Source organism: Polyodon spathula, chromosome 12 (genome assembly GCF_017654505.1).
Source record: "Polyodon spathula isolate WHYD16114869_AA chromosome 12, ASM1765450v1, whole genome shotgun sequence".
Classification (NCBI taxonomy): Eukaryota; Metazoa; Chordata; class Actinopteri; order Acipenseriformes; family Polyodontidae; genus Polyodon; species Polyodon spathula.
In genome coordinates, this window is record NC_054545.1 from 31,007,579 (window position 1) to 31,032,217 (window position 24,639).

Here is a 24,639-nt window from a genome sequence, read left to right on the forward strand (position 1 = left end):
ATTGTTTCTATTGCTGTTTTCAGTGATTGCCCAGGTTCAATCTCTCATCACCCAGGTTTGACAGTATCATGGCTGATTTCATTACAGAGCCTCTAATGCCTCAAATGCCTATGTATGGAACCTCAGCAGCAGGAGAACAAAACAACACCTGATGGGTCTCAGGGGCTATTAACAGTCCTACAGAGTTCTGCTGTAAATATGAATTTGAAATCTACATTGCATTTGAGACTTTTTGCTCAAAACTATCCTTTAATGCATTGAGAATCCACGAATATTAGAGTTTCAAAACGTAAGATTTTGTCTTTAAAAAAAAAACAAAAAAAATGAAAGATACAGATTTTGCTCATAAGGCACAAAAAAAATAAATAAATCGTGTTCGGTGACCAATGTTGCTAAGCTTCTGAACCCTGGGGTTTTCTCCATAAGAGCAGTGGATAGGTCAATGCAATGCTTCCTGTGTGCCCACAGCCAAGGTTCAATATGGTGGCAATAGGGTTCACTCACTCGAATGACTCACCCAGCACTACAGATGGCACCACAGTCAGCCACTAAGAACTGAGGATGTAGAAATAGAGGGTAGTTATGGCAATTATTTTCATCTGGGTTATAATAACAACATGTGCTCCTCCCTGATCTAAAAACCTTTGGTCACCAGCTTCAAAGTTATTTTTTGTTTATTTAGCAGATGTATTTATCCAAGGCAACTTACAGAGTCTAGGGTGTATGAACTATGCATCAGCTGCCAAGTCACTTACAACAACCTCTCACTTGAAAGACAGTGCACAAGGAGGTTCAATGACTGCTCAGTGCCACACAATGAGTTAGTGGCTGAGACAGGATTTGAACCAGGGACCTCCTGGTTACAAGTTCTTTTCTTTAACCACTAGACCACACTGCCTCCTGGTTTGCTAAACCTGTGGAAATTAGGTGGGGAGGGGCATGTTTTTTGCTCAGTTGGGTGCTTGTTAGATTGAGAGTTTTGTTTGTTCTCTTTGAAGTTGTGATAAAGAGAAGTGATGAAAAGGCAGGGTGGTGTTGTTGTTTTTCTTTTTCTGCCTGGTAAGGGAACTCAACATTAAATAATTCATGAACTGCAGCATGTGGAATTTTACTTGTTAATAATGAAAAGTTGTCCTCTATTGTTTTACTAAGTGATTCTCCCAGCTGGAGGTGTATTCCACCGTTGGGTCTTACAAAGGGATTCAACCCTCACAATGACAAGCGCGTGGAACAAAAAGCCAATAATAAAACTGTGTACAGCAGCACAATTTGAAAGGCCAATCTCAAAGTGTCATTTTTTTAACAAGGCTAGATGAATAGTACAATGAATACTGCTTATACTGTAATGGCTGGCAGGTGGCAATGCCATGAACTTAATGGTGACAGAGGGTGGACAGTAATTAACACTCTGGGGTCGCTATGCAAATCAAAACATTGAAGTGCTGCACTGTGTAGGTCACATGGGATAAAGGAAGATTTAAGTTGTAGCATGCACTGGATTACAATGTGATGGTTCTGATTGCCAGGTGATTAGCTCCAGGCATGTCAGGAGAGCCACACTGATGAAGCGGGTGTAGATGGCAGGATTGGTTGTTTAATTGGTTAATGAAGAGGAATCGCTGGTTTAATTTGTGATGTTAAATTGGAGCAGAGGAATCGCTGGGACTGCAGGGAAGCCATCCCTCTGCTCACGCCAGACAGAGCTTTCCCTCCCTCGTTCACATCCTGCTGCTCTGCTTTCCATTGCAGTAATTACAACCCGTCCACTTCATTACCTATTCATTGACTTCTAAAGGGATTCACACCTCCAGAGACACAAAGAGAGAGAGAGAGAGAGAGAGAGAAAACAGCAGAATTTTAGTTTAGCATCCAACATTCCTAATGTGGTTTTGTTATGTAATCAAAACAAAAAAAGAAAACACTTCAAGTCCTGTCATCTGCCACTTTTGATATCAGTGAATGAGTGGATGCATCAAGCTGGGAAATTCACAACATACTGTGCTAAATATAATTTTGTTTTGATTTGTATCTGTTGGAAACAAATAAAAACGTTTAGGAATCTTACAAGGGCAAGTTGCTTTAATATTAGCACTAATGTGTTTCATTGCCTTGTACTCCTCAAATCTTAATAGAACTAATTCATTTCACATCCTCTCATCTCATGGTTCCTCAGTGTGTAATTGTTTCAATGCCTGTACTCAAGCAGAAATACATACATAACTAATTACTACCATATTGGGTTTTATTTTTAAAAAGTGTTAATGAGCAGATGAATGAAATCAGAAACTACAGTATGACAGAGGATCATAATTAACTTTTACTAAGAGCTTGAAATGAGTTATCACCTCTCTGCATTACCTACATTATCAATGTTATACATTGCAAGATCAATGTGTATTGAAACTATGTGATTACTATTCACAACCTTCATAATACATTTTCCAAAATGTAATGATTGCGCATTACCAGTGACGTTAACAGAGTATCAGTGATGCATTAGCAGGTCTGTTCCATTGATCTAGACAGCTGTGAGTCTAAATAACGTTACTGTTTAATCATGACATTTGTTTGTGAATACCAAACATGTAGTAGTGCGTGTGCATTTCCATTGGCACCAGACTTGGAGGGAAAAAGAAAGAAGGGGTCACTCTCTAAGACAGCTGTTTGGAGCTGCAGCTGGGAGAAGTTATATTTTTATCTGTTAAGGAAGTGACCCTAGAGTTGGGACAGTAGTTCCTTAATTAGTCATATGTGTGTGTGTGTGTGTGTGTGTGTGTGTGTGTGTGTGTGTGTGTGTGTGTGTGGGGGGGGGGGGGGGGGGGGGGGGGGAAAGTGGCTAGGACCCTGTCATCTTTGAGCTTCCTAACAACCAGACTAAAAGGCAGGAACTGAGGCTGCTACTGCTCAGACCACACACCTTCCCAGGAAGATATCAGGGTTTGACATGCCTTCTAATAACGCATGATGAGCACCATGGACAAACCCCATCAATTTAGAGAAGTATCTCTTAGTTTCTATTATTTTGAGGGGAAGAGGGGAACGATAGTGATTCTTAGCCTATTTTTAGAAAATATGAAAAAGGTGTTCAATATTTATTTGGTATAGATTAATACAGTACAATCAACCCTGATCCATGATGGTAATTAAATCTAGATTGTTCCGCATTCACTGTTTTCTGTGCAAGCTTTTACGCTAAGCGAATATAAAATGCAATTGGCAATGTTTACGTACAGCACAAAGCTGACAAGAGTTAAGTTATTCCTGGTAAATTGTATTGTGGTGGCATCCCCACAGCAGGTATTTGCTGTGTGACTGTGGGGAATATGGCCTGTACAATGTGTCCATGTGCTCCCTAAAGGTGGCTGAGATGAGCAGTTGTCTGCAGTCCACAGGGAGGCTGATCCCAATACCAGCCATGGTAGCATTATAAAATCAAATGGGTGTTAAAATACTGATTAAGTTAAGGGAGGGTAATAGTCCAGGATCACGCTAGGCTCTGATTAATATGCCTGAAGGACTGTTTGATATTTCCATACGACGTCCCTGCTCCCTGGAGATTTGATGTCTCACTGGAAGTTCTTGTGAATTCATTTTGTGATTCTGCCATCCATCCACCCTGACTGCCCCGAGCCAGGAGCAGCGTTCTTTACTAACCTGTCAACACTGAACGAAAAAAGAAAGACATAATCACAATGTGCAGAGTAATAGCTGGTGAAAGGCCAAGGGTGCTTGCAGCTCCCAGACTAATGGAGGCTCGGTTGACAAAAACTGGGATATACTGTACTGTAATATGAAAGGTTCAGTGCAATTTAATGCCAGATGAATGTTTAATATAATCAATCAGTCCACATGAATAAGGATTGGATTAATACAGTTCATGTGAAAAGTGATAATCAGACGTCACTGAAATTTAACCAGGTGTTAGGTCATATGTGCTTTCAATAAATCTACTGACACTTATTAATAAGTGCTTATTAATAAGTGTCACAACTGTTGAAAGCTCTTTGCATGATATCTTATAATTATATAACCAATCATCTGCAGCTAACTATACCTTCAATTTGTACCAGAAGGGATTAAGAATTGTTTGTGTTTATCTGCAGCATTAATTTCCTTATTATGCTATTAAAATCATTTAATGTAAAAAACTCTCAGCCAATGAAAGGGTAGGCTATAAAGTGAATGTCACTCATTGAATATGTTTTGGACTGAGTCACTGATTCTTGACAGTTATCCTCAATTTTTGTACCTAACTAGACTGGATAAACATCCTTTGAGAAGTCCAAGCAAGTCTTTAGTAAGTTGCATTAGAAAAATGTGCTATACAAGCAAGCAGGGCAAGCAAGCAGGACCCCATCCATACATTGGACAAGCAAGCAGGACCCCATCCATACTCTGCCAGTAACATGTGCTATGCTCTCACTAGGGAAAACTAAAAAGTGTACTCAAAGCCTGAGTTTGTAGGGCTACAGTACAATCACATGAATAGGTTTGTGTACAGTATGTATTGTACGTGTAGTAAAACCTTATTAGGAAAGGGTAATTTTTGTTACCCAGAGGTTGTTTCTTACAACAAGCAGGTTGTTTGATTTTAAAACACATTTATGAGGCCCTGACACTGAGAGGAAGATGATAGAAACAAAATAACCCTCTTCGTGTCACACACATTCCAGTAAAATAATCCTGTTTATCATTTACATTAATCAATAGCCCTGTGTGTACCTCTGTACACAATACTTCTGTAAAGGTAATACAGAGACCTTTTTAAATCTGTCTTTTTAAGATCTGGATCTTAACACTTATTGTTTACTCACCTTAATATATGTTCCCATTGTATAATATACAGTAACATAATATCCTGAACCATAATGTTAGCATATACTGGGGCTTAGTCTTCATATTATTTACACCGTGTAACAATTATTATTATTATTTTTTTTGTTCCTGGGTAGTAAGTGTTATTTCCTAATTGCTTATGCCTCAAAAGTATAGAAAATGGCGATTATTCCCCACAAACTTTGCTTTTGTGACCAGGACAGTGATATTTTGAAATTTACCTATTTCCAATGGGAAAACGGGCAAATGTGTGTCTTTTCGTTCACATAAAGTCAGAAAAAACAACATATGAATCAGAAGTGAGTAGTTTTTCAAGATTTACGATTATACTGTAAATACAGTATAATTGTAAATCTCGAAAAACTACTCACTTCTAAATCTTTTTTAGTCATTTTTGTATTACTCTAGTATAAATGCATGTTAATTTGGATTCATATGTTGTTTTTTTCTGACTTTATGTGAACGAAAAGATACACATTTGCCCGTTTTCCCATTGGAAATAGGTAAATTTCAAAATATCACTGTCCTGGTCACAAAAGCAAAGTTTGTGGGGAATAATAGCCATTTTTCTATACTTTTGAGGCATAAGCAATTAAGAAATAACACTTACTACCCAGGAACAAAAATTGTGTTACATAGTGTTATTAAACACACACAGCAGAGGTAAACTCTCACTAGTGGTTCATTGCTTTCAAAAGGTGTTTTCATATTTTATATAAAACTGTGATGGGAAAGGTAATGTACAAAATCTGGCACATTCTGTTATTAGGACTTTGTTACATGGATGTATACGTGTGGTTCGGAGATTGGCAACCTTAGTCCTGTAGTGCTGTTCCTCGATATGTTTAAAGTGGTTACAGTTAAAAAAAAAAAAATCTATAGATCGTGTCATGCATTTCCATTAACTATACTTTACAGAAAGTCCCACATATTTGGTTTTAAAATAACCCTATGATACATAACCAGTGGAAGAGCACAACAGGAAAATTATATCATTCGCTATAACAACTCTAAGAGTTTTAGTAAATTAATAATTACTTTAGACCCCTTTTAAAAGTTTACCACAGTAAATCTGTAAAGTAATTTTGCCATTTACTATTTCTATACTATGCATTTTAATTGGTTCTAGCTATTAACAAAGGGCACATCTGGAGCAAAGCGCTAATGTTGCCTAACTTTGTTCAAGAGCTTCCTCATTTACTACAGCAGAGAAATAAAGTGGTTGAGTGCAATAGAGTGTTGCTGTCCTTTTAGGGTCAGCACACATATTCACACACTGTACACATCCAGCATAATGTGTAATGCCAGGTTGTTGCCTGATGTTTGAATTCACTGAATATACTAGCACTTATTCTCAATCTGAACATAGAAGCTACACAATGGAGCCTGAAAATTAGGAACACATGCGAAATGGAAGGTGTTCATAAGACTGGAATATCTGGCATTCTGAAACATGAATTATTTTCAACAATTCCATGCCAACTGTATAAATACAAAGTTTAAATGTTGAACATGAGGGGTAATGTTAAGAAATTAAATAAACCAGGAAAGTATTGTTTTTTTTTATAGTCTTTCACTGCTACCAGTTACAAGTAGTGTGTTTGGTTGTCCAGTAAGTGATCTGTAAGTGTAATGTTCATTCTGCTGTACCCTGGTTCTACTGTGCTTTGGTTCCAAGCACAGTTTGTAGTACCACCTTGTGTTTGCATGGTTTGGCTATGAAAATCTTTAATAACTGGGGTACTGGGGTTTAAAGGGCAACACATGCCCCTAACCAGTCATTCTGTATTTATTCATTGGTGTAATACTTGCCCGATAGGGTAACAGACATTTTAAGTACTCAAAACTAACCCTGATAAAAGTGTGCTCCTGATATTTAACCCATGCACAGAATTTACACTATTTATGTGAAAGGAGAGAAATAAATGTATGCTATTACAGTTCTGAAAGCATTTGTAGAAATGTCAAAGCAAAGCTACATGGGTTGAAATATGACTTGGTGAGCTGTCTCCTTCCCCGATGCACATTGCCTGCCTTGGTATGACATTGCAGAGGACGAACACAAAAGCACACATTATATCTAAACTATATTTTTTTAAATCAAGTCATCTGCATCTCAAACAGCCCATGAAACAAATGATGATAGCAGTTGATGATAGCAGAATGCCAAACAGACATCTCCACTTTTAACAGGAGCTGGCCTCTAAGTCATCTATGTATTGTAATTGAATTAGGGACCCCGGGTCTTTTTACATGAGTTAAACACCCCCAAGACAGCTCAGCTGCCACTACCCATGTCACAATCACATCCTGGCTGGCGATGGGGTGTCTGCTCTCATTATTAATGGCAATGTTTTAAGAATGGTAATATGCTGTCAGGAGCTATAACTGTGTTCTCCTGAGAGTAAAACAGCACCCGGGGTGGTCGCTGTGAATGCAAAACATTTCATTTTGATTGAGGTGCAGGGGACAATGTTGGCATGACTAATGCTTTGTGATTCAAAAATGATAAAAAGAGAGAAGAAACTGAGCATGTTATTTATTTAGATGAGTTTGTCCTACTTTCCACTGAAAGCTGATCTAACTGTGATAGCTTGTAGAGAGAACTGTGTTTAAATGGATCACCTGTGTGAATTTGGCTTTTTGAAGCAAGTTTCAAACTGCAGTCAAAACATTTACACATATGTTTTGCAAATACCTAAAAAGTTACTTTTTTTTTGTAGAGTCACATTCAATCAATTTGGTGGGTTTAGCATTTGACTGTGGGGTTTATAGTCTAAAACCCCACACTAAAAAAAAATCCTGCCCATCCCCTGTTTATTGGACCATGACTGGAGGTGAACTTTTTTAAAGAGGCTAGCTTCCCTAGCGAGCACATCGCTGGATAGCTGGGATGTCCATCACTAACACAAAGAATATACAATGCATACAGTACTTGCATGTAAAAGCCAACCATTACAGTTGCCAAAGAAGTAGGAAAAAATGTTTTTTTTTGTTGTTTTTTTTGTCACTAGGAAACAAAACCTAATCTTGTGTATTTGGTTGATGGAATATCAAAATGCTCTTGGCCAACATGCTGTTTAGTTTAAAAATGGTTACTTGGAATGTATGCATTATACAACCTATCCACAAGTTTAATGTCTTATACACTGACATGTTAAGGCTGGGTTATAAATAGCCAGAAAAAAAGAAAAAAAAAAAGTAATGGCTGATTGAATCTTTTTGACAGGATTCATTTCAATCACTGCTCACTTACATCAATTTTATTTAATTACGTTTCCATTACATGCCCATTTCCACATATAGTATGCAGCAGAAATCAGAGAGCATGCTGGGGGTTCAGGGAGAGAATCATTACTGTTTCCATGGCAACATGGAGTCCATGGTTAGTACATTTAGCAAGTTGATAAAGTGGCAATATACTGCAGGAATAAAGCGAAGTATGTGGGCAATTATTAAGTCAATGTATCTGTCAATACATGGAGATATTATGCACTGGGGAAATTAAGCAAATTCAATAAACAGAGCAACCCATACCTCAAAGTCTAAGAATAAGAACCATACTGTATGTAAAATATTTCATAATGTACTGCAGATTAGGATTTGCAGCAGTATTACTAGTTTTTTATACTATAGTATTGAGGTTTTTTTTTCTACAATATAGTTTTTTCTATTGACTTCACCAACCTTTAAAATCACAACCTGCCTTTGCAATAGCAGTGTTTAATCTGCAAAACAAAAAGAAAGCACAGAATTCAATCTGTCCTCAGTAAGTGGCTGAGGACAGATTGAAAATGGCTAAATTATGGTAAATGACTACTACATGTGATGGAAAAAAAAAAGAAAAAGCTTTGTGGTCAACTAAAAAATAATCAGTGTTTGAGTAAAGGCATAACAATCTCAGACAATCGTCCTGCAGGGATGATTTGTCATGTATACCCATTGTGTATCTGTACTTTTGTCAGGAGGCAGGAGTAAGAGAATTGGTTAAATTAGAGGACAGAAAAGCAAGGGTTGTTTAGTCAAACTTTAAAATAATAAAACAATTGACAAAATATGATTTATTAAAGTGTTACAATTGAATGATAGTTTCTCAGCAACACCTCTGTTAGCCCCCATTATATCTGCAGCAAACATTACATATTGCAATGTCACGATGCAAAGAATACAAGATCTTCAGTTAACAGTGGTTCTGTGTCTAATGAGAACCTCTAATAAGTGTGCCTTCTTCCCCAGAGAGATTACGAGATAATTCAGTTCTCTTTCTGGTCAGTTAACTTAAAAAAAAAAAAAAAAAACATCAACAGGAATCACTGGTCCAGCACTAAAACAAACATTGGAATCTGTCTCCATATTAATAGAATTCACTATTTAATTAGAAATTGGACAGAGAGGACTTGTTACAATCTTGGTAATCAAGTAGTTTGGGCACAGTAAGCATCATCTACGCTGTAGGAATTTGCTGTCAATTTTGTGCATTCGTATATATGCAGTGTAATTAAGGTGACACTAATTACCGGTTTGGCAGTGCCTTCACTTTGAAAAACACTTGTAAGAATTTAAGTTTGTTTTAGCATTTCGAAACAATGTGCATTTCCATCGTATAGCATAACTGTATTCAGAACCGGACAGTCTAAACGTGAAACGACATCATAGTTTTCTACATGAGTTTGTGTTAGCTCAAAACAACAATAATAATAAAATTAGGAATACATTCTGATTTCCACCTTGCAGCTGCCTTGTCTAAGGGCAGGTGACCTGAGGCCTCTTGCCTGCCCGCTGGCATTAGTTTTGAACTACTTTATATGTTGCATTCATCATAGTTTTCCCAGTACAGGGACAGCTAACAAGCTCCAGTGGGCAAGGCCGTGGGCCAAATTCCAATAACAATGCAATCATTTAAGGGCATGTTTATCTGTCAATTCAATAAATCATTCATTTCATTCCATTGGTGGCTGTCTCTTGTCTGAATCTGCCACAGATGCTCCCAAAGCTTGGTGAGTGCAGTATAACAAATAAAAGGAATGTGTTTTTTTTTTTTTGTTTTTTTGATTTCATGCTGGCCCCTGACAACAAACCCTTCTCTACAGCACTTCCATATCACCACACTTGCCACTGCCACTTCTAACCCATGAGACCATTCTCTGAGATCTTTCCAGAAGAAATAAAGCCATATTCATAATTAAAAAGCATAAAATCCCAATGAAAAGCGAATGCCTGGTTTTATCTCACCTAGAGGACACTGAAGAGAGCTTAGCATACAGATTTTAGTATGTGTAAATCAATTTCCCAATGCTGTTAAAGTTCACATTTTAAAGCGAGTAGAGGTTTGCATAACACATTCTTTACCACACAGCTACTTGTAGTTGACAGCTTCCTGGGAGAACCATCTCGTGTTTGTATCCACAGCTGCCGCAGGTATGGGTATTCAATGCAGTTACTAATGATATGTTTTCCTGGACTCTCAGGCAAATAACATTATTTATCACAATAACATCAGCTTTTTGAAAAGCTAACACTTGTGTACATTGAGAAGCAAAACCTTTAGTAACCCATAGAGGGTGCAAGCTTAATGCTCCATTTAACAATTTTTTAAACAGCAACATTAAAGGAATGGAAAGGTTTTTAAATCAGTTTTCTTTATACTTATAATCACTTCTCCACCACCCCCCCCCCCCCCCCCCCCCCCCCCCCCCCCCCATCACCTTGTCTTTGATAGACTGTGTTATGTGTTGTATGTTACACTGGCGTTTGCAGAATAATCAAACATCCTGCTATACAGGGACAGTACCTGTTGCTCCCTCAGGAACCTTAGTTTGCTCCAAGATACCCCCTCCCATGGAATATAAAAGTTTAATAATAATCCGAGTGATAATTGTGAGTGAATGTTTATTTCCATTTGCCGCGTGATTACTGATCTGCATTATCTCAATGTGTTCAATCACACAGTACTAAAAGCACGTAGATGTTCGCTACACTACAACAACAGCTTCAGCATGTGTGAACCCACACCACCTAAGCTCTAATGAAGGCTCTTCTTTCAGCTGTCACAACTAGAATGTTGAAAAGAACTGTAACTGGGGGAACATGGTCAATCTGTTTAAAACATGGAGACTTCTTGGGGCAGATTGGATTTTTAAGGGCTCATTCAGGCAAAAATACAATAACTCTGGAAAAAAAAAACCCAAACAAAACACATTTATTTAATATGTTCAAGGGTTTAGCTGTTTATGGTCAGGTACAGCAACTTGTGTAGGAAATGAATCAAAACTGGATGGAGTACTATTCTTGAATGTTGTTTCACGTTCTCTTGTTTAGCGATTGCTTGCTCACAGTGATAGTGCTTACCCAGTGTGGCTTTTCAAAACACCATTTTAGAAGAACTATAAAACTATAGAGCTTTCCCACTTTAGAAGGGATTGTCCATCATTTTCTATGTTGGTTAAACATGTGTGTTAAGGCTTTAAATTGATGGAATAGAAAACAATATTTTCCGACCACTATCCCCCAACAGGTTCTCTCTTCATCCATGCCATGTTGTTTTGGCAGCTCTAAAAACAAGAGAAACAGTCATACTCAGTTTCCCCAGATGTACAGGAAAGTCAAGTGGACATCGTGACAAACTACATTGGCCCCCTGCACAGGTACAGGTAGCTGCTGAAGAATCTCAAATGGCATGTTGGTGAGGCCGATCAGTTCTTGTGTGTTTCTATAGAGTCCTGATGTGTTTAGCGTTTTATCAGAATTGCTGCCCCGTTCGTCTAGCGGTCACTGTCTCATTCAATTGTGTTTCTGAACACTTGGTTTATTTTTATGTTTTATCCTGCTTTTTGTTTGATCTGTTCTATGGTATACATATAAATAGGCCCCAAGGAAACTGTAGTTTAATAAGAGGCTTTATCTTGTATTTTATTTTAGGGATCAGAAGTCAATTGCTATTTCATGCAATTAATGATTCCACTTTAATTTCACAAACTGTCTGTTTTTCTAAGATCATTTGGGAGTTTCAAATCGTATTGTTGGAATTTAAAAATAAACCACATGTTGAATATGTTCCTGTCTGAAATGAATGGGGCATAGAGAAAAGACAGTATTTTCTGTAGTATTTAAATAAACTTGGAAGTTTAAAATATAATAAGGATATAAAACCTTCAAAGCAGATATTCAGTTTCTAATAACGTTTTTAAAAATAGATCCAGAAGCTTATTGTTTCAGATGAAATGAAGGACTGATTCTACACCAAAGCTACAGTAATCACAGCGGGACGCCAGTGGTAGGAAAACTGTCCGGCTATTAACCTGATATTAATAACACACTGACTGGCACAATAACATCTTTTACAAGAGACTGTAGACAGCACAGCCAGATCTCAACAAAGAAGAAAAAAGAAAAGTCTATGAAAAAAAGTTTACTGAATAACAATCTGTACCCACAAATAATTGAATTATTAATGTGCAATATTTTTTTACCATACTTACTAGAATTACATATACATGTCTCATGTCTAAGGATTTTAATGATCAATCCGCCTCACAAATTCAGCGGTATGATTAAATTACTACGTTGAATGACAATGTCAAATATAGTGGACACATAACACATAAAATTAATTCACCCCTTACATGAAATAACCTGTAGAAAATCCTTTAGTAAATTGGTCAAGTCCTATAAAATATCCTATAGGATTTGTTTAAAACCTTTTTAGTCCTATAAAGTGTCCTATAGTACTACAGTAGGGAGACCCTTTTGAGTACTATGGAAGATATTTTTAAAAATAATCCTTTAGGATTTCTCTAAAAAACCTTTTAGTCCCACTATAGGATCCTATAGAACATTTCTGTAAGGGATGGTTCAAGTATTTCTTCAATTAAATAATCTTTTAAAAATAAACCATAGTTCTGCATTAGTGGTTCAAATGGTTTCATACAAATGGATCTTTAAACTAAGTTTATACATACAGCATCCCTCCAACTCCCAATAAAAAAACCTGTCTGCTAAATATATATATATATATATATATATATATATATATATATATATATATATACAGTCATACTCAGTTTCCCCAGATGTACAGGAAAGTCAAGTGGACATCGTGACAAACTACATTGGCCCCCTGCACAGGTACAGGTAGCTGCTGAAGAATCTCAAATGGCATGTCGGTGAGGCCGATTAGTTCTTGTGATCCCTGACAAATGATCTCATATTACAAATGGTACATTGAAATTTTGTTCTCTTTAGTATTTTATTTTTAAACACTGAAACTCAGAATCAATTACTGTAAGGTGACATTGGTTTTATGTTGGGAAATATTAAAAAAAAAAAAAAAAAAACTGAAAAATCTTGCTTGCGTAAGTATTCAATCACCACACATTAAAATTTGGTAGAGCCACCTTTCGCTGCAATAACAGCTTTAAGTCTTTTGGGGTAAGTATGTACCAGCTTTGCACACAGTGTCGGAGTGATTTTGGCCCATTCTTCTTGTTAGATTTGCTCCAGGTTGTTCAGGTTGGTTGGATGACGCTTGTGGACCGCAATTTTCAAATAGTGCCAAAGATTCTCAATGGGATTGAGATCAGGACTTTGACTGGGCCACTGTAGGAGATTCACCTTTTTGTTCTTGAGCCACTCCAATGTTGCTTTGGCCTTGTGCTTGGATCATTGTCCTGCTAAAAGGTGAATTTCCTCCCAAGCTTCAGTTTTTTAGCGGACTGAAGCAGATTCTCCTGCAGTATTTTCCTGTATTTTGCTCCATCCATTCTTCCTTCAATTGTAACAAGATGCCCAGTCCCTGCTGATGAGAAGCATCCCCACACCATGATGCTGCCACCACCATACTTCACTGTAGGGATGGTGTGTCTTGAGGCATGGGCAGTGTTAGGTTTGCCCCACACATAGCGCTTTGAGTTTTGGCCATCTTGGAGAGACAGAGCAAAGCTCTACCCTTTTTAAATTGGCAAGGATGGGGTTAATTTCCACTACCTGCCTGGGTTTATTATGTTCAGGTGGCTGGGGTTGATTAGTTGATTAGGTTAATTAACGATCAATCAGCCCCCAGCCACCTGACATAAAAGGAGGCCTCTGCTTCTCATTTGGGAGGAGGGAGTTGAGGAAGCAACTTTATTTTGTGTTATTTATAATAAAATTAGTATTTTTTGAACTGCAGACTGTCTCTGGGCCTTTATCCACTTGCCAGCCTGCCACACTTGGTCTCATCAGACCACAAAACCTTTTCCCACATTGCAGCTGGGTCACTCTCATGCTTTCTGGCAAACTCCAGACGTGCTTTCAGATTGTACTTTTTAAGTAACGGCTTCTTTCTTGCCACCCTCCCATATAGGCCAGTGTTATGCAGAGCTCTTGATATGGTTGACTGGTGCATCATTACTCCACTCCCAGCCACTAAACTCTGTAGCTCCTTCAAAGTGATTGTTGACCTCTCTGTGGTTTCTCTCACAAGTCTCCTTCTTGTTTGTGCGCTGAGTTTTGAGGGATGGCCTTTTCTTGGCCGTACCTGGGTGGTGTGATATATATTGCTTAAAACTATGGTTAACATAGCATGGTCAAGAGAAACTGTGTTTGGAAACAAAAACAAACAGTGGAGGTACTTGAAGGCTTTTGATGCCATGGTATCTACACTCACTTATTTCTGAATATGTTATTTTCATGTCATTTACTGTGTGTGTGTGTCTATATATATATATATATATATATATATATATATATATATATATATATATATATATATATATAATATGCTAGCTGGGAATTAATCCAGTTGTCAGGAACTGTCTTGAACAAGTTTTTGAAAAATCCCCTATTTCTTTAATTAATTTGGTATTGACATTTTTTTCCCTTTTACCACTTGGGGAGCTCTATTCATTTTAAAAAGGGCAATGCTGAATTTTACACTAAAGAAGACATTGAAATGGAATTACGAGTCCCCAACCCTCTGGTCCCATCCAGTGCTTCCCAACACACTTTACCTTCCTGTATGTATTGAATTGTGTACATTCCCTAAATAGTGTAAATTGTGTACATTCTTTACACACTACAAAGAAATTAAAAATATTTACCAGAACGATGGATCTGGCAATGCAAGTGGCAATTGTCGAGTAGTATTGCTTAAATAAATAGGTGGTACTGCATGGTTTAGCTGCACTGAAAACACATCACAGTATTTTTGTTTTGTCTCATCCTCCTGCAGTACAAGTTACAGTGATTGAAATTGGGGCAACTGAGAGACAGTAAACTGGTAATAATTTATCGTGGTGCTTTAAAAACCTGACAGGCCCTATAAACAGAAAATTTTTGAGATGTCCGCTGCCTTAAGAAAAATTAAAACCCTCTCCAAATATTTTTCACTCAGTGATGTCACAACAGTGCCAAGAACAGTTGGGTTTCAGTGTTACTTAAAGTCATGCCATACATGAGTGGCTGAATAACAAGCACCATCTGTTTCATGACAGGGTCACAAAGTAAATTACTATACTTTCAAATGACATTTTAAAAATGTTAACAGGCATTTAAGACATCAGCCTAAACTACCAAAATGTTTTTGAAAAGGCATAACCACATTTCAAAATGATATCATCCTCTGTCTGTCCTATTCTAAGTCATCAATTGCAACACTTATTTAGTGCCAATCTCTTCAGCATTTTTTACTCTATTTTTTGATCTTTTGGAAAACATAGGGCAAGTGTACATTAGGTTTATTATGTTCCTAATTACATAACCAGCATTGTCAGATACAAAATGCAGCCTTCTCTGGGAAGGTGTTGAGATGTTGTGGCAGGCTGGCGAGTGGATAGAGGCCCAGAGACAGTCTGTAGTTCAAAAAAATAACTATTTTATTATAAATAAACACAAAAATGAAAGGGCACAAGGGCCAAAATAAAGGGATTTAAACAAAAATAAAGCAAGACAAAAAGCAAAAATAACAATTTCCAGGCTGGGCAATGCCTTCACTGGATTCAAACTTTTTTTCAAACATACAAACACACCACCAACCTGCTTCCTCAGCTCCCTCTCCCTAAATGAGAAGCAGAGGCCTACTTTTATGTCAGGTGGCTGGGCACTGATTGATCGTTAAACTAATCATAGCCACCTGAACACAATGAACTCAGGCAGGTAGGGGAATTTAACCCCATCCCTGCCAATTTCTAATGGGCAGAGCTGTGCTCTGCCACAGATGTGTATATAATCTATTTGTAATATACAATACTATTGTATACTCTAAAGGGACAGCTGCAGAACAATTGCTAGACAGGTACACTGTCTGCTTTAATTTGTATACAAAATAAATAAATTCCAGGTTACTTTATGACTGGTTATTTAACATGTTTAATGGTTATATTAACAACTGGAAACCTGCTTTCACCCTCCCTCAAGGTATATTTTAAAATGTATTTAACCCCGTAAGGAACAAAGTACACCAAACATGGTCCTAAGTTGCTATGGAAACAAATTTTGTAAAGTTGTTTTTGTTGTGGTGTGGAGTGATGAATCTTAATAAGTTGCTTCAGAGCGGCTCAGTTTGCCTTTGTTTGTCTACATTTTCAGAATTGTATTTATAAACACCATTAATTGCAAGAAATGTTTGTGGAGGACCACAGATATTCACAGTTTGACTTTGCAGTGTGCTCTGTTCTACCTTCCAAACATTTGCAAGGCTTGGGATTGTATTTAACACATAGAGTTACCATGAGAAATCATTCTCCTGTAGTAAACAGAGTAGATTTCCATCTGGTCTGTTTGTCCTACTTACAACTGAAAATGAAGGAGTGGCATCTTCATCTTCTTGAGGTCATTACACTTTCCGAATCTGCTGCAGATGTCAGTCCCGTGGATTCCTGGTGGATTGGGAAGGCAATTTAGGTTGCTCCTGATGTCTTTGTATTACTGCAAAACTATCTGTAACCACAGCCATCTTCTGTTGCCATGGGAACTCTTATTTAACAGCAATACCTCTGTAGAATAATAATGACAGCAGTCCACTTTTTACCTTGCATTGGGGAAGCCACTTACATGAAGGAGATACGCCATATTTGAATTGATCTTGCTGGCCAGTGGAATATTCTGTGGCACAAATTGATGCTCCTCCGAGTCTCCAATTTTAGGTCCACCCCCCCCCCAAACTTCCCCACCTGCAGCTCACCAGAAAACATAAAAACCTGCCATTTGTTAAGAAACTGTTGGCGTGCCCTGCCATTTATATATGTAGTGTAGACCAGTGAGACATCAAACATTCATTCCAGGATTTCCAGAGTTTGGGGCTGTTTGTGCAACCCATCACCCAGGCAGTGTGGATTAGTGGTTAGAGTAAAAGCACTAAGATCTATGAAATACAGGGCTGGAATCCCAGCTAAGCCTTTTCCTGACTCACTGTTCAGCCCTGGGCTGGACTGGCTCCACGTTCCTCAGGACCGACCATGTGCAAAACTGAAGTGGAAGGAGGATCCCTTACTGGAAGTTGCATCATTCCTGTATTCTGGCAAAGTAAAACATTTCTATTTAACAGTAAAACATAATAACTTACCAGTGACCAGAGTGTTTTTTTTTTCTACATCAACTGCACTCATTGAGTAAGTGACTCTACAAAGTATTTTGAAAACTATGCAGGGAGTTGAAATAAACTCAATAACATGTTACAGTATAGAACAAAGATTCACTGCAGTCCTCACTGAGGTGATAACATTCCTGAGATTTCTATGGTTTGATGAGTAGCTAACCACGTGTCCCACAGTACTGCTGGGTACTAATGAGGAATTTTATGAAATTGGGGTTTGTGGTGAAGGTGACTGAAGGGCTGACAAGTGACGGAAAAAAAAATCCATTCTTCTTGCAATGTAAACACCTGTTCAGAGCACAACAACTGGCTGCCTCCTGCATTGCTTAGAAAAAAAAAATTCTATTAAGTCTAAAAGCGTTCATAGAGGGTTATTACATTGTACTGAAACTCGACTGACGCTCGCTCTTCCATGTATAGATTACAGGAATATAACCAGGAATCTACTCATGGAGATTGCTTTTCCATCTCTTATAATAGAAATTGTGTTATGTCTCATTTTCACCTGTTCAGTACATGAGCACAGCAGCAGAAGGGAAAGGTGCCCACCTCATGTGATCTGTTTTTATCTGTCTAAATCAGACGTCTTGCTTAAACAACTGGAGTATGCAGGCTAACACAAAGAATATTATGTCTGGAAAGGAAATAAAGCCACATTTCAAGGGAGTTGGGGCTGTCAAATGTTCCTGGAAATGTCTTCTGAAACACGTGACAGTTATGGAATGCTTTTCCAGCCCAATGATTAAATATACTAGTTTCTCCCTTTTTCTTTGCATATCCCAGGCATGTACTGTCTTTTTTCGGTGTGTTGTCTGTAACAATACACTGTTGTTTAATGATGACGGTCAAATGATGTGGCCTGGGGGCTGAACCAAATACAGATGTAATTACTGTAAATTACGGCCTGTTTTGGAAGTTATGATCCTGAGAAAAATATAATTTCGGCTGTTCTGAGTTTATTGTGAGTACATGTCAATAAATATATGTAGGATTACATAACTATGACAAATCCCAAAAACTGTAATTATTTGATGATTTTTATAAAGATAGCAGCACCATAATTTTAATATAAAGAATTATTTTTAACACCCATTTTTCGGTGGTAAGGAGGTTTCAGGTTCTGTTATCTCTAACTTATCAGAGAGAACTTATCAGAAGAAGCAACCACTGCCCTCTGATCTGGAGATGCCAGGGTGGCCAAGCCCCCCTATTGGAGCTCACTCTGAGGTGGAGTGCAAAGCATTGGACAGACAGTAGAAGATATGGACTTTCCTACAATTTCGAATTTTGTATGACAATTTGTTGCCAAAATTGCATGGGGAAGTATTGCAATCCACAACGAGAAGATGTCATGAATCCATACTGCCATAATTAATGTAGACAGAACAAACTCGTAGAGAGTAGGGGGTGTGGCGGCAATGAAACACCTCAGGAAGAATGAATGTGTTGCTGCCAATTCTGAAGCCTGGATGGGTCAGTGGGGCCGAGGCGACAAGTATGAGACTGTACAAACAAGTAAAAGCACAACAAAACAAAGAGCAAGGCTAAGTGCCGTTTTGAAGCCGAGAGAGGAATGACGAGCACCCCAAACAAAACACATATAGAAAGTTTCTTTCAACCAAAGCACAGAAAAATGTAACAATGCAAGGAAAAACTTGCCGACGCACGGGGAAGCACAGACTGCAGAAATAAAAACAGGGTTTGTTTTGTGAATCGGCAACGCAGTTGTAGAATTGCGATGGCAACGCCCAGGTGAGTTTACCTGAGATTTATACAACATACGAGGAAGTAATCTGATGAGAGATCGATCATTCAGTAATCCCACCCTCGAATTTCAGCCTAAGCTTCTACACATAAGACATGAGATTGATCATATAAGACATTTTATATCTGTCACCCTATCTAATATAAAGCATATACCTATACTTACTGTATGTTCCACATGGGTCATGATGGAAAACCATTAACCCGTTAACCCCAGGTACAAAAGTGGTTGATACTGTAATGCTCCAGTGTGGTGATTTTGTACTGTAGAACAGATCATCTAACACATATTTAGATTGTAATACTGGGGGTGGGATGGGAAAATATTAGTTGCTTAAAGAAACTATAGGGTTTAACATAAATAGCAAGTATGTGGGCTTGGGTGTAAATAGCACAACACAAACAGCATTTCTTGGCCTCCCACTTTCTCTTCACAAATGATAATCTGAACAGTTCATTTAAAATACGCATATACAAATCTAATTTCCCTGCACATTCTGCTCCTCTAAATGCCACTCTTTTTTTCGGTCCTGCCAGTTGTATTTACTTGCAAACTCCCACTTTACAAGACCTATATTATTTTAAGGTGGGTGATGAAAATAGCAAAGTTTTTTTTAACTGACAAAAGAACCTATATCTAACTGACTCATTATTTTTGTATTAGCAAGAAATGTATAAATGATTATTAACCTAGTCTAGTTAAAAAAACAAAACAAAAAAACCCCACCAAAAATTATTTTTAAATTGACATGTCACCAAATCTATTTGTACTGAACACCATCAAAGTGTTCGAGCTCAACTCTTTTTTGTGGTTTTGTTTCTTTCAATGCAATCTTCTGCATGCTTCCTGTGCGTCTATTAGCAGTGGAAATAAAACCCTTTGCAACTTTAGGCCTAGCATTGTTGTTGTTCTGCTGTTCTGTTGGAAAAAAATGGGCTGTAGTGTCAGTCATGGTTTTGAACTGATGTCCACTGGAAATTGGGCTGAAATTACCGAAAACTCATTCCACTGAGCTCAAATAATAATAATAATAATAATAATAATAATAATAATAATAATATGAACCCAGCTGAAATTTGGTATTTGCACCCCCTCTCCCCAATAGTACCATCATTATGTTTTGAGGGGTGACCTAGAAAACCTGATAATCCACAATTTCATTTTGTTCAGGACATTTTCACTTTCTTCTAACCAAATACATTTTTCTTCCCCCACCATGTATATCATTTTTTTTTTACTTTCCAGAAATAGATTTTTGATTGTAATATTAGCCAAGATTAGGTGAATTTGAAATTGTGGGGTATGTTCAGGTTTTTTCAGGATATACTTACATCTATAACTTCTTACTGGCTGTATTCTTACATAAATAAGGATAAATAAGTGTTTTAAGTGTAGTGTATGATGTAAACATTGAAAATTCTAATAAGTGAAGATGAGGCCTGTCAAGTCGTTTATTTTAGCATTTGTAATGTCTACCCCTGAGTTTACTGCACTTAAAAACAAATCATTGCTATCATACACCATTTTACTTTTCTCTCCACGGTTGCCGTAGTGATCAAATGCTTATTGGTTTCAACTTAAGCTTGTGCCTTTTCATACACTACAGAAATCAAGAGCTGTCGTGTATCATATCATATCCTACGATAATGGAGCGGTTTGATTGGTTGTAAAGGTTGTGATGAGGTATAATAGGCCACACATACTGGCCGTTTTGCACAACAAAAACTTGATTGACAGCAGCAAGGCCCTGCTATGGTGCCATGGGCCCCAAGTACAAAAGTGACTGGAATCTGCTAGTTTGGCATTTGATATTTTACAGTTTCAGATCTGCTGGTCAACAGGAGCTGTTTGAAGTGTCATGCTATATGAATCACTCCTCAATATGATCCTAGCTCTCTCATGCTGTCCTATAGATAGGATACGATGTGTATGCTCCTATTTTCAGTTCGATTGATCTCAAGGTTGCTGAGTATACAGTTTGACCTTTATGTTTATAAATGTTCAAAGAAAATGCTGCTTTGGGAGTTCAAAAGCTCGGAGGAAATATCAGGGTTGAATTCAGGGATCAAGGAAAATGAAAGCAAAGAAAAATAAATGCTTATATCCATGTTCAGTTACAGCACAGTGTAAGGGTCTTCTGGCCCTAAATCAGCTAGCAGAATAAGCAGCCATTCACAAACAGATAGGCCAAAAGTTTGGGATCACCCTATAGAATTAACTAATTTAGCTTCATACAGTCGAAACCTGCTGCATAATGTCACGTTTAACATATTGAATTAAGTACCTGCCAAAAATAGAAAAAAATGACATTTTCAAAATCTACATGAAATACTACTATGGCTTCCGGTAGATTTTTTGCGTTATCAATTTGTAGTTTCTTTGATTACATGACGTTAAATAAAAGATCTCAATTATGGTCATATATTTGGTTCTTTTTTTAAATGATGCCTCAATCCCAAAATTCTAGGTGATGCAAAACTTTTGGCCATAGCTGTACTGAGTTCTCGAATTAAACAGTTAATTTGCAAGACGCAAAGGTGACACAGTCAATGTATTTCTATGATTGTTCCTTAAAATAGTTTGCCCCAATATACTGTATAGGCACTGTCATTTTGCACTTCTCCTATGGTTACAGCGGCTCTCAAAAGTATTCACCCCTCCTTGGATCTTTCCTCATTTTATTGTGTTACAACATGGAATCAAAATGGATTTAATTAGGAGTTATTGCCACTGATCAACACAAAAAAAGTCCATAATGTCAAAATGAAAACTAAAATCTACAAATTGTTCTAAATTAATTACAAATACAAAACAGAAAATAATTAATTGCATAAGTATTCACGCCCTTGAGTTAATATTTGGCAGAGGCACCTTTGGCAGCAATTACAGCCATGAGTCTATTTGGATAAGTCACTACCAGCTTTGCACATCTGGACACTGCAATTTTTGCCCATTCTTCTTTGCAAAAGCTCAAGCCCCGTCAAGTTGGATGGGGACCTTTGCAGAACAGCAATTGTCAACTCTTTCCACATTTTCTCAATTGGATTGAGGTCTGGGCATTGATTGGGCCACTCCAGGACATTGACCTTTTTGTTTTTAAGCCAGTCCAGTGTGGCTTTAGGTTAATGTTTGGGGTCATTGGCCTGCTGGAAGATGAATCTTCTTCCAAGTCCCAGGTCTCTTGCAGACTTCAGCAGGTTTTCCTCCAGGATTTCTCTGTACTTTGCTGCATCCATTTTTCCGTCTATCTTCACAAGCTTTCCAGGCTCTGACGCAGAGAAGCATCCTCATAGCATGATGCTGCCACCACCATGCTTCATGGTAGGGCTAGTGTTCTCAGGATGATGTGCGGTGTTAGGCTTGCGCCAAACATAACGCTTAGCATTGAGGCCAAAAAGCTCTATTTTGGTCTCATCAGACCATAGAATCTTCTTCCACTTGGTCTCAGAGTCTCCCACATGCCTTCTGGCAAACTCTAGCCGAGATTTGATGTGAGTTTTTTTCAACAATGGCTTTCTTTTTGCCACTCTCCCATAAAGGCTAGTTTTGTGAAGCATCCAGGCTATTTTTGCCGTATGCACAGTGTCTCCCAGCTCAGCCATGGAAGACTATAATATTTAAAGCCATAGGCCACTTGGTGACCTCCCTGACTAGTATCCTTTTCGCCCGGATACTCAGTTTTTGAGGACATCTGTTCTAGACAGATTCACAGTTGTGCAATATTCTCTCCATTTCTTAATAATGGACTTTACTGTGCTCCAGGGGATAGTCAATGCCTTGGAACTGTCCTTATATCCTACCCCTGATTAGTGCTTTTGAAAAACCTTATTCCGGATTTGCTTTGAATGTTCTTTCGTCTTCATGATGTAGTTTTTGTTAGAAAATGTATTAATCAACAGTGGGACCTCCCAGAGACAGGTGTATTTAACCCGAAATCATGTGAAACAATTTAATTGCACACAGGTGGACACCATTCAATTAATTATGTGACTTCTAAAGACAATTGGTTGTACCAGAGCTTATTTAGGTATGTCATAGCAAAGGGGTGAATGCTTATGCAATTAATTATTTTCTGTTTTATTTGCAATTAATTTTTAGATTTTATTTTTCACTTTGACATTATGGACTTTTTTGTGTTGATCAGTGACAAAAACTCCTAATTCAATCCATTTTGATTCCATGTTGTAACACAGTAAAATGTGGAAAAGTCCAAGGGGGGTGAATACTTTTGAGAGCCACTGTATATTATGCATTTACTATGATTTTATCATGCTTTACCATCTCTCTGTGCCATACCTGTACTATGCTTTGCTACACTTTGCCACACTTTTACAATGCTAAACTGTTATATGGGTATGGGCTTTAAAGCACAAAATACTTTAACATTCAAGTAAGAGTCACCATGCAACCACCAGACCAGTGAAACCTTTGGGTTGTACAAAGAACTCTGAAATAAGACTGATCTGCAAAAGTTGGTTATTATTGTACCTGGAAGAGCCAGCGTTGCACAGATACTGTATGTAGGAGTGTGCTTATTAGAATTTCTCTAGGAAAATCTCAGGATTGCTGGGCTTTCTGAGTTTGTTACATGTGCAAACGTGGGTGAAACAGTCTGTTCCAGCACAGCAGTGTCATATCTGTGCTATATTTGTTAGCTGAGTAAACCCTTATGCAATTGAGTCAGACATACATAACTTTTTGGAAATAAAGCAACCGCCTCCACTGTGCTTGTCATATAGAAATGTCATTAACGTATAATTCATGGTACCATTCGGTTCAGCAATGTGAAAAATAGATATTGTGACATATCCTTGGCATGCTGGTGTATAATACATAATGTAATTGATTCTTGAACAGAAATACAGAAACGCTCAGATTCTTTCAGACTTAACTTGACAAAGTTCTGAGATTAATCAGCTACTAGGAACTGGACAAGCTTAGATGGGCCGAATGGCCTTCTCTCATCATTTCTTAAAGGAATCACCAGAAAACCACATTAAAACAAAATAAATGACCCAGCATTTTGATAAGGGCCCTTGTCGTCACCTAAGATGTTCATTTTTAGTTTTGAATGCTAACAGTTGTTGTATTCCTCTTATAGCCAAAGCTGCCTTTTGTACACAAAAAAGTTTTTTGTGTTACAGACTCCCCGGGTACAGTAGAACCCCTTGAGATAGCACAGATAGCTGAAGAAATACTGTATTAGTTCAAAATGCGGTCTCACCATTTGTCTCTCTTTTGAAGGGAAAGTCCTCAACAGGAAAAAATATCCTTTCTGGTTAGTAGTAAATAGTCACTTTTGTTCGGAAGAATAAACTTCCTCGCAGTGTAAAGAAAACGTTTTTCCACGACAGCCTTTTTCCACGGTGCTGCAGCATCACCGATACAATAGCAGCTCTAGTGGCTGTGGTTTCTCGAAACACTCTGACACAGGAAGCATTCGCTGCAAAACATCTTTTGTCACAGTTTC

The 24,639-nt window shown here is 37.8% G+C and overlaps 1 long non-coding RNA gene across 1 annotated transcript; it reads right to left on the reverse strand.

Moving 5' to 3' along the window:
• Window positions 1-387: 387 nt before the first annotated feature.
• On the reverse strand, window positions 388-24,546 carry LOC121324079. Its single transcript, XR_005951214.1, has 3 exons — window positions 24,394-24,546; window positions 3,655-3,663; window positions 388-1,805 (listed from the first exon to the last, which is right to left on the reverse strand). It is a non-coding gene; the product is annotated as an uncharacterized LOC121324079 (long non-coding RNA).
• Window positions 24,547-24,639: the final 93 nt, after the last annotated feature.